At 31.3% G+C, this 15,821-nt stretch overlaps 1 protein-coding gene across 2 annotated transcripts in view; it reads right to left on the minus strand.

The window, feature by feature from the left end:
- LOC148283954 (potassium channel subfamily K member 18-like) overlaps positions 1-6,331 on the minus strand; it is a 219,575-nt gene extending 213,244 nt beyond the window's left edge. The window contains exon 1 of one of the 2 annotated variants that reach the window (XM_088242922.1): positions 5,913-6,331. The gene's annotated coding sequence lies outside the window, so the exon portion shown is untranslated. The remainder of the gene's footprint in view (positions 1-5,912) is intronic. The other variant, XM_088242921.1, reaches the window with a different exon arrangement.
- Positions 6,332-15,821: the final 9,490 nt, after the last annotated feature.

A 15,821-nucleotide genomic window follows, 5' to 3' on the forward strand; every position in this document is an offset into this window, starting at 1 on the left:
TTTTACCCTTCGTATGTAAATCTCAAGAATTCAAGCCCTGTAAATACCTTGACTTCCATATTCCCTTCACAAAAAAATTTTAACCTTTCATTTTCAATAAATTTAGATCCTTATAACAACTTCTTAGGGGGGAAATTTAGCCTGACTACAAACATTTGGAAATTCTCAAAACATCGATGATTAAACTAACTGGAGCTCAATCACAGATGGCTATCGACATGCTAAAAAACGTGCTAAGTATTTGAGCAATCACCACGAACAATCATGAACACGCTGAAGTTATCGCGGTCGCGTTGCAAAACGAAATTCAACTTCGGTCAGTTCAAGAGGATTGGTTGAATCTCGCACACGCCTTCTTTCAATTTTTCTCGATGCATTTAGCCGGCGGTCGGCAAGCCAAATGTTAAGAAAAGCAGTCGCCATAGTAATTGTTTGTAACTTGAAAACGAAATAACAAACCGGCACGAGATTACACGCGTGTTGACTTTTTTGATTTGACGTTTGACCACGGACTACGGATACGGAACTTATCTATGGCGTTTTGCAACGCGACCGCGATAACTTCAGCGTGTTCATGATTGTTCGTGGTGATTGCTCAAATACTTAGCACGTTTTTTAGCATGTCGATAGCCATCTGTGATTGAGCTCCTGGTATTAGAAGAAGTATAAATATAAAAAAAGTGTTTTCAGGCATTGACTAATGACTAGTAAGTGAAATATTTTGGCTAAATGAGGGTCTTTCACGTTTTTTTTTTTTTTTTAAATGAATAACCCGCTAAACCTCTATTTTGAGGCTTGTCAGCAGGTGCGATAGAGGGGATATGGAAAAAGGTCATGAAAAATACACCACAACACCCAGACCAATTGAGAAAAAAATCTTTCTTGGATTTTTTTCTTGCAACTCGCGGGAATCGAACCCGCGACGCCAGTTTCACAGATAGCCGTCTAACCAACTGCGCCACGGCGCCTGGCTTAATAAAGATATCCGTTATTTTACTATTCGACAAATTCAAATTGTAGATGAATGTTACACAGTGTGTCAAGTGGCTATTTAAACCACATAATGACATGGTTAAAGCTCTGTAAAGGCCTAGACTTCAATATTTCGTTTTCAAAAAAGTATTATCCACTTTGTTACAATTAATTTAGATCACTGGAATTCAAATAATTTTGTGCGATTTTTTTTAGAGCAATCTTTTTTATTTTTTTAATTACAAAACGTATTCTTAGTTTTTGTTTTAAACTTTAAAAATAACACAATATTTTTTCTTATTTTCGTAAATATCTGTATAGTTGCTCATTTAGTTTTGTTTTGAAGGTGATTGAACATTCAAACAGGTACGTTCTTTTATGTTTTTGATTTTGACATATTTTTATAATTCATTCGGAATCGCAACATTGTTCCCAGCACTACATATAACAAAAATGAATAGAAATGTGCCAACTGCCGACTGCAACATAGTACAAATTACTAGTACTTAAACTAGAAAAAAATATCCAGTATAAGTACAGAAATAGATTTCTTGAGATCCATAAGATGAAGTACAAAAAAGTTCTTTACAGTTTGATGGCTGTTGATTTTATATATTTTATTTATTTTTAATTTTTGGCACGTTTTAAGTTTGAAATACTGTAGGAAAGACCTGTTTTGTTAAATTAGGACAAAAAATAATTCAAAAATATTTTCACTCGATATTTTAAAACGCTGTGAAAATCAGTTTGGAAATAATCAATCAAAATTTTCAATAATCCCTCGGAGTAAAATTTTCCATTATCAAAAACGCAAAATTTTCATTCTTCAAATTTGTTCAGAGCTTCGTTGAAAGACGTGACAAAATTCTGAGATGCTGGAAAATCTTATAAAATTTTACTACATGGTAAACTTCGGTACCTTCTCTTAAATTGGGAATGAAAATAAAAGTTTTTAAAAATACATTTTTTCTTTAAAAGTGTTATTTCTTTTCACTGTCGAAAGAAATCTATTTGTTGTTCAGGCAAAAATAATAAAAAAAATATTAGCCATCAAAAGCAAAAATGAATGAAAGCGGTTAATTTTAATTTATAAAAAAACTGCAAACATTTTTTTTGAAAAAAACTTTTTAATTTTGGCAGGAACTGGAGTAAATAATATTAAAATTCGCATACCTATATTAAAATGAACACCTAGGCTGAAGGGGTAACGAATAATAAAACACATTGAAATAAATTTAAAGATTGAAACCAACAAACAAACCATCACGCCGTTTCTCCGTAAGGGTAGGCAGAGAAGAAAGAATGCCATATTAATCTATTTTTGTATACAGATCTTGCTTCCTCTACATTTATACATCTTCTAAAGTAATATTGATGTTTTTTGATGATTTTTCTTCATTTAACTCCATAGTCAATAATTATGATACGATTATAAATAAACTTAGCAATGAAACTTCTCGGTTTAGTTTTACTTTTTCTGTTCCCTGTTAAAATACTTATTTGATCTTAACTCCAAAATATGTTAAGAATAGTATAAAAACTGTAAACGTTGTAAACAATTCACCAGTCTTGAAGATGCCTACTTAGGCAAAAGCGCTCGTTAGTCAAAATTATAAAAAGTAAAACTTAACCAAGAAGTTTCATTGATAAGTTTATTTAAAATTTTATCATAATCATCTTCTAAAGCATGCGCGCCGATTATTCTGACTTCTAACATGTTCATTTTAAAGTATTTGTTGGATTTGGTCATACCATGTCATTTTCGGTCTTCTTCTATTTCTGCATCCATCAGCATTCACATTGTTAATATTTTTAGCCGTTCTTTCGCTGTCCATTCGCTCTACATGTCTAAACCAACGCAGAGTCCTGATTTTGTCGATAATGCTTATCTCAGCATTACATAATGTACGGATCTTAACATTTGTGAGCAAGACCTTTACGTGCTATGAAGTTATGCTTTTAATAGGAATATCGATTAGTTATCTGATGCGAGGTCCCGAAAGATGACTCATGATTTTAAATGGAGATAATTGAAGCAACTGGACAAGATTATACGCTTTGAAATTTCTAAATCAACGCGTCGTCATTTCAATTTACACTAAATTATCTTCGAAATCAATAAATAAATTGACATTTTCATGAAGAAATAAATAAAAAAGTATTTAATCTAGACCCTTTAATCGGGTAACAAATGTACCTTCAAATAAAATAAACAATGTTTTATGTGAATAAATACTCTCTCTCAAATACGCTCTGTGGTCGGTATTTCATTTTAAATATCCTGCCTCTTAAATTTACTTCTATGATTCATATATTATTTACTGATCTTCGAACTTATTCATCCCTGTCATGTTTTAGCGTTGGTGGTGGTAATTGGCTTCGTGGACGAAGGATTGTGGGTTTGGGAAGGCAAATCCTCATTATTTATTTAAATGTCAATTTATTTATTTTATTTATCGATCCTTCAATGAAAACCATAACAATGTCTTTATTTATTTACCCCTTACATAATAGCCAGATTCTTGACGGATTTGGACTTGGAGGAGCAGATTAAGCAAAATAAGAACTTTTGTCTTTTACACAGGCTCTTTAAAGACATGGGCTTGGGGGGCGATATATATATAATAGATCTTCACAGGTTGCATTAACATCAAAAGCTCATATAGCACTAATCCCTACATTAATATACATAAATATAAAATGTAAAAGGGTTTTTAAATGTTTAAATATGTGAGTAAGTATTCGAAAACATAAATATTTATTTAATATTTGTATGTTTTACGTGTGTAGGTACCTTTAGGTAAGTTTACTTTAGCTTTTACATATAAGAGTGAAATATGTATGCATGTTTTATCTTTCTACCAGTTAATGTAAATAGTAAAAGTGCTTGTTTTGTATTTGATGGCTCCTTTGAGGTAAAAACCCAGAACAAGAAAATCAAGATAAGGTCATTTTTCCTCGTAGTAAAGTGGGTGACACGTTCGCCTACCATAATTAAGGTCGTAGGTTCGTTTCCTGTAATGATCGATATGAAATATTGCAATATTTCATGTTCCTGGACTGACACCTGAAGCGTAAGACTACATTTTACCTTCAAGCGTACCTTCATGTAACAAAAAAACAAAGATCAAAATACGCTGCAATTGGTGTACTAATACAGTGCCCTATGCTTTTTTATATTTTAAAAGGGAATGATAATTATGATAAATATTCATACATTGTTTTTTTTTTTTTTTCAAATTCTAAATTAATTGAGAAAATAAATATCATAAATTTTTATTTTTGACCACTTATTCTTAATTTTTTTCTACCAACCAGCCATACAAGTTTGTTGATCAAGGAATATTTAACTTAAGGTATACTTAAAGAATACTTTACTTAAAGATATACTTAAAAAAGCTTATGGGACTTTGAAACCGTTGGTAGAAAAAACGAAAAATAATTGGTTAAAATCAAAAATGTTTATTTATTTAATTATAATAAATAACCACAAATAAAATGCTTCAAATAATCAATTTATAAAATCAATTAATTAATTATTGCTTTATATTTGTCTCAAAAATATAGATTTAATTGATTGATTTGGTTTTTATTAGGAACACCATAGTTATTAGAACATTATTAGAAAACCATTATTACACTTTAAATAAAAGAAATCAAACCATATAAGGAATTATATAACTATAAAAGGACATTCAATCCATCTAATCTTCACATTCTCTTAAAAATGCCCTAACAAGGGGAAACAATTGTCACGAAGTTTTCTTTTTTTAAATTTTAAAATAAAATAAAGTGTTTAGAAAACTCAAATCAGTGTTTGATTTCTTATAATATAATTTTTTTTTTTTAATTTTATTGATTATTTTCTTTATTTAAAAATAAATATTATAAAGCAATGCCTAGTTGGAGAAGACCCGTGCTAAGACAGACAAACATATATGTTTATTTATATATCTCCATATACATACACACGCACGTGTGCGCTTTTATAAACATTCATACGCTTACACACATATATACACGTACATACACACATACACGTACATACACACATCCACGTACATACACACACATACCCACATAAATGTTCATACATATATACACACACATATACATAAACACCTTTACATACACATACATATACACATATATATAATATTCATATTTATTTACAAATTTTATCCTTCTTGTCATAATAAGTTTAAATTATATCGATTTTATCTAATCCAGATTGCACAAATTATAATTTCAATGCAAGTTCAAAAAATATATTTTTTTTTTAAATAAATATATATTACTTAAATAATAAAACTTAATAACTTTATTTTGGGTCCATTTTCAAGGAGTTGTAAATAACTCACTATTTGAAAATAGGAATCTAGTTGGGACAGAGTGGGTTTTGAACCTTGGACCTTTGTAAGTCCAAAACACCAACCATTACCATTACCCGGTTCCTGATTTAAAACAGAAATGTATTTAAAGTAGAGCCCATTCATTAATCAGCACTTAATGATATCTAGAAGAATACTAGGTCCTTCTCAGGGAATTTCTTCATTAGAATGTATGTTTTTACAGCAATTTTATAATATATAGTCCTTACGCACTGGTTAACTGCCGCTCTAAGCTTAAAACGATACGTTTTTGTTTAGTAAATAGTTCAAATTAAGTGTTATTGGTGCTTTATTAAAATACCTTATGCACCGATCCCGTCCGGAATGTAAATTATGTTTTAAGATCAGAAAATAATTACAGGCAATTGCTTAAAGAGCGTATTTAATTTAAAAAAATACTTATTCGTGTATTTAAAGGTATATTGATAAACCGTTTAAGTAAATATTGTAAAACGTTTTATAAATATTTCAGAATAATTTATTAAAGATAAAATAATATAAAAAGAGTTTGTAACATATTTCTACGGAAAATAAATACTTTATACAAACCTTATTTGTTTGGTTCCTTAGTTAATTTGACACGATAACTAAATTCTTAGGTTTAAAATCAAGTTTCTTAACACAATAATATTTGTTTTACTTTTATTTTTATTTAACACTCACTATTAATTAAAAGTTTTTGTAAACACTTTATTATATTTTAAATAACATCAATTTCTAAAATCTTAATTTTACATTTATTAATGTTTAATTATTAACATATTAATAAACAACTAATTCACACTCATTAAAAATGTATACGCAGTCTCACTCATAATCCAGAATTAGCTTCAGAATCGATATGAGCTAATGTCTCCAACACATCTCACGCACATTTTCAGTTTGCGCTCTTTTCGCCGGGATGCGTTGATGTCTCTTTTTGGGTGTCGCGACGCTCTTGTGAACCGACCGGCTTCCGCCACCGAACTAAAGTTTCGGTCGCTCTCGGGCGCACCCAGGATGCGCGCGCAGCCTTAAGGCTATACGTACATACATATATACTTCAAGCACACACTCGTATACGAGATTTTAAGATATTTGCTTGCATAACCGGAGGCTGAGAGATTTTTAGCTCTTTGAACTAGTTGGCGAAGTTTTTGTATAATGTACAGCTGCAAAACTGAATTACATTTTAATTTAAACAAACGTTATTTTTTTATTATTTAAAGGAATAGAAAAATATTGACAGAAGAAATATAATCTTCCACATTACTCGTTTTTTTATTTATTAAAAATCTGTTTTCTTTATAATATCAGGCCCCGAATCTTTGCTGATAATGTCCGTTTTGAGTGATTCTTACTTACATATTTTAACATTAATTATACCTTGCTTACAATTTAAAAAAAAAATGTTTTGATAGCTTTTTTTTTGCATACGGACATCGCAAAATCCATGAGTTTACCTAAAATTAGATTTTTCATCACAAATATTCATAAATAGTTAGGAAACAGTAACAAAACTATGTAATAAACGATGATTTTTTCTGAAAAAATAAGAACATTGGTTGAGCCAATAATTTGTTATAATGTATTTTTGCCGGAAAAATCATATTATGTAAGTAGATTCTGGCTAATTTTTGTTTTATGATTTTGCTACGCCTGACGGAACATTTGTTAGTTTGGCTATACTGCTTGTCCCCCCCGGTTTTTTATTCGCTTTTTCGACGAATTATGTCCGCATGCATTTCGAATTGTTCAAAAAGATTTTCGCCTTTCGCCATTTAAGTTAAAACTTTACTCAAACTCGCACAATGCCACAAATTTATCACCAATCGATCGCTGTTCATCATAATCCGCCGCTTCCATACGAAATTGTGTGCCTGCACTGATCATGATTTTTTTCCGATAGCGTGAGCTGATCGCCGACAAGAAAGAAGACTCAACACTAGATTAGTCAGTGTTATTACGTGTCGATTTTTTCTGGTCTGTACATTTCTAATAGATTGATTGTTGACTGTATTTACTAGCTTATATTCGCTATCATAAATTTATTTTTAAAACGCAAGGTGAATTCTATTTACACGGATTTACCAAATGTCATGGAATAGAACAAAAAAAATGTTTATTTTTACATGTAGATATGAATGATAATATAACTTATTTTAAAAGGTGAAAATGGTTGTATTTAATTGTCTTAAATAACGCACTCCCTACTGGTAAAAATTGATGAATAATTTGTATTTGTAACACGTAAATGGTAAAACCTTAACATCGATATTAGCTTCTCGCGTTCTTCATCTCTGTTGTCTCTTCTATTTATCTTAAGAATTCCCTTTGAGATGGAATCCAATTATTGTCTACAAAATTTAAAATCACTCAAAATATTGTAAATAAGACCAACCAAGTCTAAAAAGAAGTATAAAAACAAAAATATATATTAAGGCGTTGCCTAGAGTGTAAGTGAAATATTTCAGTTATATGCATCTCATCAGCATCAAGCAAGGTTTCGCTCAACCAGCATCAGATGGAATAACAAAAATATTTTTTTTGTTGTTTTTATTGATTTTTTTCATTATGTTTGCACCATAACAGGCCATGGGGCCAAATAACAGTGGTGAATTACAGCACAATACACCCAGGCTTAAGAAAAATCACATTTAATTTTTGTGTTTTCACGGGAACCTTCCGTGTGTGAGCCAAATGCCTTAAGCACTACATCACGGAAGCCGCCATATTGAAATAAAATAAAACAAAATGGTGAATGTTACACAGTGTGTAAAGTGACCAATCATACTATCCAATGACAGGTTAAAAGCCCAGAAAATGCCTAGACTTCTGTATTCGCTTTACTAAAGTGTTTTTTTTATCTCTCTTGTGTATTATGATCTAAAAATTATTCAGCTTATGATCTTAAAATAAAACAGATATTTTAAACTGTACATGTTTTGTTATTAGATCAGAATTTGTAGTTATTTAAACAATAGACGAGAGAGTTTTGTAAACGAGTAAAAAAGAACATTTGTCAATGTGGGTTAGATTCATTAGGCGGAATTATTTCACCTACTAGGCAATGCCTAAAAAAAAATTTCAATTTTTGCATTTCTTCTTATACCAGTTAGTTTAATCAACAATGTTTTGAGTATGTCTAAATATTTGTAGACAGACATGGTTTTCTCATTAGGGAGTTATGGCAACAGAGAGGAAAAATATTTTTGAGACGAGAATATTAAAGTCATTTTCATCTCATTTACAGGGATTGAATTCTTAAGGTTTTCATATAAAAGTTACGGAATATAAAGAATAAATGTCAATTTTATGTCTTTTAAACTAATAATGGCATCTAACGGCAGTTTACCTAATCGACATTTCTGTTTAAACTTGACATAAAGGCTCTACTTTCCAACATAATTGAACAAAAAAATCGTACAAGGGATAAAGGGTGGATGTCAGTTAAATACTGGAAATAAAGCAGTAATCTTATATATTAATACTCTAAAAATGATTGTATCTGTCATTCCGTTTCACACGTATCGTGCCAATCAAATAAGTCCGGTAAAATTAGGGTGGGTGAATACTTATTTATTATTCTTCTTTGATTTTATTTATTTAATTTCTACTCGCGGGTATGTCGGCCTTGAAGTGTAATAGTCAGCGCGTTTGCCTACCATGTGAGAGGTCTCGAGTTTGATTCCTGACATGGTTGATATTAAATATTTATTTAAAAGGGTGTATTCACACAATAATATTTCATAGTCCCTGGACTGGTACCTGAAGCGTAAGACTGATCATCTTACCTTTATGTTACAATAATGAATAAATTAAGATACTCTGCGGTTGGTGTACAAATGCAGTGCCCTATGCACCATTAGTTGCGGAAAGGGAATGATGATGATGAGAATGCAGACTTAATGCTTGATGGTAGGGAATTAGATAATTAGCTAATTTTAGTAAATACAGGTACATAGCTATTTACCGATTTTTTTTGTCTACCAGTTTTGAGACTTACCCGTTTTTTTTGTTAAGACACTCACTAAGCTTACATACTCATACTTAAATATTATTTATAAGGGTGAAAGTGGTTATAAACTAATAATATTTACTAACATTTGTAAAAATGTTTGCCCCCAACACTTTTAATTTCAAAAATTTATTTTAAAAGTACACACGCACAAAAATGAATAAACATAAACAAGAAATACATCAATAAATAAAAATCCTTACCAATATTTTTTTTTGTGGCTTGTTGATAAAGTTTACCTTCATAAATATAAATCCTTATTAAACATAAATATATTTACATAAACAATTACAGTTTAAATAAGGAACAGTAGTTTTACTGTATCCGCTCTGTCAAAAAAAAGAAGAAAAATAAATACTTAGACCATGAAAAAAAAACGATTTACATTTAAATTAACTTGGAACACATTATTTATAGACAATTAATATAAAAGCTCTTGATTGAGAAGCCCATTTCTAATTCTATTCTTGTCACAAGTTTTTAATTAGAAATCTTATTTGGCAGAAATTAAGTTTAAAGTGTAAAGTACAATATATATCAATGTTTTACTGCCATATTTTATAATTAATAATTTTTTGCCATAAATTAATGCTTTGAACACAACAAATTAGAAAATTGACATTCATAAAAATAATCTACTATCTATCTAAATGGGTTAGCTTTGTTTATTGTGGGAGTAGAATGTAAATATTTATTAATAAGTTTGCGTTTTTGTATTTGATTTGATATTTGATCATTTAGGTTCTCGCTGTATCCATTATTATTATTATTCTTAATTACTTGTTATATTACTCATTACTTTGCTCATAAGATTACTTATTATATTCATCATCATCATCAGTTTTTTCCACACCTAATGACCCTGCCACACTCTGCTCCTTGCGCTGCTCATGCTCATGCTCCTCGCGCTGCCGCCCTCTTGCCCGTATTGCCCTCTCCACCCACACACTGCTCTACTCGCGCAATTAATCGCGACGTTCCGCACTTGTCATTTGTCTTTCTATACAATGGACGATGAAACTTTGACAGCGTGCGCGCGATGCATTTTTAGTACAGCTAATAATATCAATGTATATTAATATGGAATGATGGAATATTTTCATGTTTTTTATATATTTTTTTAATAACTATAAAATAAAAAAAGTACCTTATAGTCTTTATAACAGAATATTTTCTTTTCTCTTTCTTATATAACACAAAAATATTATATCTGTCTATTTATTATAGGAGCGAAAATTCATAAACATTTCTTGTATACCCACGAACAGGCCATGCCTTTGTGGGATTTTTGTTTGCTATTTTTACAGTTATTATGCGTTTTATTTATGTGTAATTATCCTTTATTTTTTTTAATGTACTTTGTTTCACCTCTTCTGTGAAAAAAAAAATTACAAAAAATATTTTTAAAAATGTCATACAAAGAAATAAACATCATTTAAAAATTAAGTGAGCGTCTTGTGTGAGCGCTCGATGCGTACTTGCGTACTGCGACCGCGCGATTATGTGGCCACCACTCGCGCTCTTATTGCCGGCCCTTTGACTCGCGCTCAAAAAACCGACAAAATGGGGAGCGATGGGCACGACGAGGAGCATGACGAGCGGCATGACGAGTGATGTTGCCACACTACGTCTCTGCCTTCTTTCCTCGCTGCTTCCCATACCACTCGTCAAGTGTGTGGCAGGCCCATAATGGTGATAGAGCACTACATTGATACTCCGATCGCAGTGTATCTTAAATATTTTTGTAACATAAAACTAAGATTATCAGTCTTACGTTTCAGGTACCAGTTAAGGGAATAGAAAAATATCCCTGTGCAAAAACACCTTTTTTAATAAATAATTCATGTCAATCATGTTGATCGAACCCTCATTATATTACTGATTATATGTATAACTTGGTATATCTATTAACATTATGACTGCCTAATTTATATGGATCTTAAAATACAAATTAAAAGTGAATAAAAAAAACCAATTACAATCTTTAAAAAAATGTAATTTATTTTAGTTTTTTTTTTACTTCCTAAAAACATATTTATCCTCTTTTATTTAATTTTACTTTTGTATGTCAATTTTGACCTTTAGTAAAAAAGAAGGTTAAGACAACATTTTGTTGGGTTGTGGTCCCGTGGCTAGTGTCTCGGACTCACAGACCAAAGGTCCGTGGTTCGAATCCCACTCTACCCCAACTTGATTCCATTTTCTAATAGTGAGTTATTTACAACTCGTTGAGAATGGCCCTCAAAATTAAATATTTGGGTAAATCATAAGAACGCAAATATTTCTTTTTTAAAAAAAAAAAAAAAAAAAAAAACATTTTTCAATTAACTGGGAATAACGAATGTATTTTTTATAATTTTTTTATTATTATATTCACAAATTTACCCTTCAAAGATGTTAACAATTTGTTCTTGTTGAATTATTTATCGGTCATTTAATTAAAGAGAGAGGATTTCTTTCAAAGGAAGCAGCTTGTCAAATCCAGTTCTTAAAGTAATTATATCATTAAAAAAGTATAAAGTGCCTCATGGTGTAAAATAAATTTCTTCATAGAAAAATTAGACACGGAATTTGAACATCTCGAGCAACGTATCTCGATCATTTGTTACATGCAGTTAATGTAATATTAGTTTCACGCTTGGGCACAGGTCAATAAACAATTATATGTTTGATGGCAGCTACGTACACTATAGTATCCCTCAAAATTTAGTTTTTTGATAGTAACGTGTTGACAATTATTAAAATAATTTAAGGTCCCCTTATTTTCAATTTTAATATTGCCAACAATATCTTATATCTCTTCCCATAAAAATCCTATGTTTTGCGAACATGCACCGTAAACTATGATATTTACACCAACGACTGTGTTGAGTGGAGGCGAACGAGGCGACGCCTATTGCATGTATTAGTTACGATTCATTACGCCATCAGAGCGCACGCTGTCCCGTTTACGGGTTTCGTTTGATTTACACACATACAAATGTTATAACGTTTTGTCAAAAATGAATACATCATTCAGAAATAAGTATTCAAAAGGGAAAAAAGTACGTGAGTCTAAAACTATCCTAATAATTGAGTTCTTGACATGTAAAACAATACCACTTTAACGCTATTTTTTAAAACTTGTTTATAACTATCGTATAACATACATACGATTATGTACGTCGTTTTGTTTTTAAAGAAAAATAGTATGGTTTGTAACACGTCTAGTCATTTCATTTGCTTAAAATATAAACCCCGGTAGACGCTATGAGGCAGTTGGTTAGACGACTTACTGAATCTGGCATCGCGGGTTCAATTTCCGCCAGTTGCAAATAAAAAGTGTTTTTTTTTTCTAATTGGTCTGGGTGTTGTGGTGTATTTTTCATTACTATCTTTCATATTCTCTCTTTCCTGTCTACTCACTAGCTTCAAGAATATATAATATCACTTTCATAGCCTTGCAACTCTTCTGGGAGAGCATTTTATGACATAGGGCCTGCGACCGGGAAATGCGCGTTCACCGAGCTTAGTGCGCTGTTTGCGTAGAGGTATAATAACTTTTTCTCTCGCCGTAGATGCAGCTGATCTAAGCGTGAAACGCCTGTCAGCTATTTTATTGGAATGCATAGTTTTCTTAGAGATTCCGCAGCAAAGTTGTGCAGTAATTTATACATAAGCCAACAGAGTTTGTATTCCCTCCTCTGTGGAAAACGTGGCCAGTGTAATTTTCGAAGGAGTGGAGTGATATAACTGAACATAGAGAGTTCAAAAATAAGTCCCGCTACAGAATTTAATACAGCCTGTAGGCGAGTCATTTTGTTCATTAGTAGATCTGCGTAGATACTATTACAATAATCGACTCTAGACACAAAAAACGCATTTATTTATTTGACGGGGGAAATTTCACTCAGCTGGTAGAAGCATGAACTTATCGTCCTACTTATTTGAGCGTCAAAAAAAAAGTCAAAATTAAGGAAAATTTCCAGTTGTTTAACGGTGGGTAAAGCGGTACTTCATACATCGGGTAGTGCCGTAACTTGAATCAAATTCTTTCATCTGGCTGAAGCCATTCATGGTTGTTCCGTTTTTGAAAGGTTTAATGTAAGCCTATTTTCTGCCATCCAAAATTCTTTTTTTTTATGCATCCGTCAATTAAATTAACACGCACACTTCTCTCGTCTGGTTTGCAATAAAAATAAATATGTGTATCATCTGCATAGCAGTAAGACAACAATCCACATTTTTTATTAATGTTATCTATATCTTTAGTGTATAGGAGGTAGAAAAGTGGTCCAAGTACTGACCCTTGAGGCACTCCAGTAGACACTAGTAGATTGTAGTGTAAAACACTTTTGAAATAATAATTTTACGTCTACTCTTCCAAAAATTAAACCCAGTACCCTAAGGATTGTTGTCATATGCGCCAAATACTACAATACAAAGTGGACTTTCTTCGCTCATTTTCCTTTTTCAGGATTTTACCTGAAAGCAGCCATCAAATTGAAAACACTTTCTAGGGTCTAATTGTTATTGTTTTTTGCAGAATGCACTACGTCACTTGTTTATACGCAAAACGCGTGTTTTATTTAGAAACACACGAGTATATAGCTACATTTTTAACTCCTAACTGCAAATTTCGCTAGGAGCAAGGACATGGCGCATTCACACATGACGGGTTAATCCTTTACGGGAAACGGAATTCCCTTAACGTCAACGAGTATCTTCTGCGTGTGTATCGTGTAGAAATTTCAATTTCAATTTTAATTTCAATTTTTAAATTCATTTATTTAATTCGTGTATTTACGTTACAAAAAAAATATTTAAGGCATACAAAACACGAAAAAAACTATTTAAATGAGATAAAATAGTAAAATAAAAATACCTAGTAATTAAAGTAACAGTAAGCTATAATCTCTGAACTTTCTTTCAGTAACACGAAATTTGTTAATATACGTAGAGATACGGTTGAGTAAAAACATTTTTTTTAAATAAAAAATATTTTTTTGCGTTCTTATGGTTAACCCAAATATTTAATTTTGAGGCCATTTTTAACGAGTTTTAAATAACTTACTTCTAGAAAATGGGAATCATGTTCAGGTAAAGTGGGATTCGAATCACCGACCATTGATCCGTGAGTTCGAGATACTAGCCACGGGACTACAACCCGATTCCTTCACATTGCTCTTTCTACTGTGACTAAGTGACGTTGAAGGGTATCACGAGGCCTTAAGAACATCTACAGAATTATTTTAAGAGCTCTTTATTAAAAATGTCTTAAAACTTAGTAAAATACTGAGAGATCTTGGATAATTTTTAAAAACTGCTACTTCGTTTTACACGGTTTCGAAATAACACCGTATTTTTTTTATTTTTTTTTAAACATTAACTTAACAATGTTTAACAGTAATATTTTTATACTAGTCGTTAAAGGAATGCCCTACATTGCTATTTTATTTGATTGGCGTATTATTTATGCTAGTGATAGTGATTTTAAAAAAAAATCCTGAATCGATTTTAATACCACAGACCCAGTTTTATTATTTTTTATTGTACTTTTTAAATCGGTTTTTTTAAACTATCTTTATGTATTTAATTCTTCTGTGCGTGTGTATATAACTGAACTCCTAAATTTATTTATTGTGTGTATTTGAGTGGGTGGTTGGTTGGGTGGGATGGTTGAGATTCATAATTTGACCCAAATTGTGTAAACAAAGCTTATTTATTAAATATATACAAAACAAAAAGACCGAAACGTCAAACTCAATGTCAAAATAATGTCACTTTGTATCTAGTTTATCGAAAATTCGAATATCGAAAAAAAACTTGCTGAACCAGCTAATAGCAGGCAAGCCAACGATCAGGCTAAACAACATCTATCGGGTCCTTTAGTTCTGTATAAAACGTATCCCTCGTGTAAAAAAGGGTTTAGTAGTGTTGCCATTTTTGTGTAAATCACCTCAAAGGCGCCGAACAGTATATATCATAGACAATTAGGATTCTAGTAACCTGTTTCCAATAATTATTTTAGCAAATTAGAAATGTATTAGGGTAGCGCACCTTGTGAAACTTCTTGTAAGAATTCTTGCCTCCATAAATAAAGATATTTTTATAGATAAATACATTTTTGAGGAGGAATTATGGAAGTGTTTAGAAATATAGGATTTGTAACTTATCATTCATAAGGATGTTCAAGTAATCTCGTAACACATCGTGCAAATTCACCATTCTGCCTATGTTTTAACATCGAAATATCTTCAAAGCCGCCAACTTTCCAAGCCTTACCGTGGAAAAAATTCGTGAGTTCCTGAGAGGCGTACTAGGAATACCCTACCATTATAACTGTCACGGCAGTTTTTATAAAACAATTTCACAATATTTTGCGTTTTCTGTGGAATTTATTTTCTTTTTCATATAATACTATTGCGAAGGGTTGCTATATGACGTCATGCTTCTCCCGCTGCTACACGTTGAATGACACT

This window comes from Micrasema longulum, unplaced genomic scaffold (genome assembly GCF_059751315.1).
Source record: "Micrasema longulum isolate JH-2025_06_02 unplaced genomic scaffold, ASM5975131v1 h1tg000177l, whole genome shotgun sequence".
In the NCBI taxonomy this organism is placed as follows: domain Eukaryota; kingdom Metazoa; phylum Arthropoda; class Insecta; order Trichoptera; family Brachycentridae; genus Micrasema; species Micrasema longulum.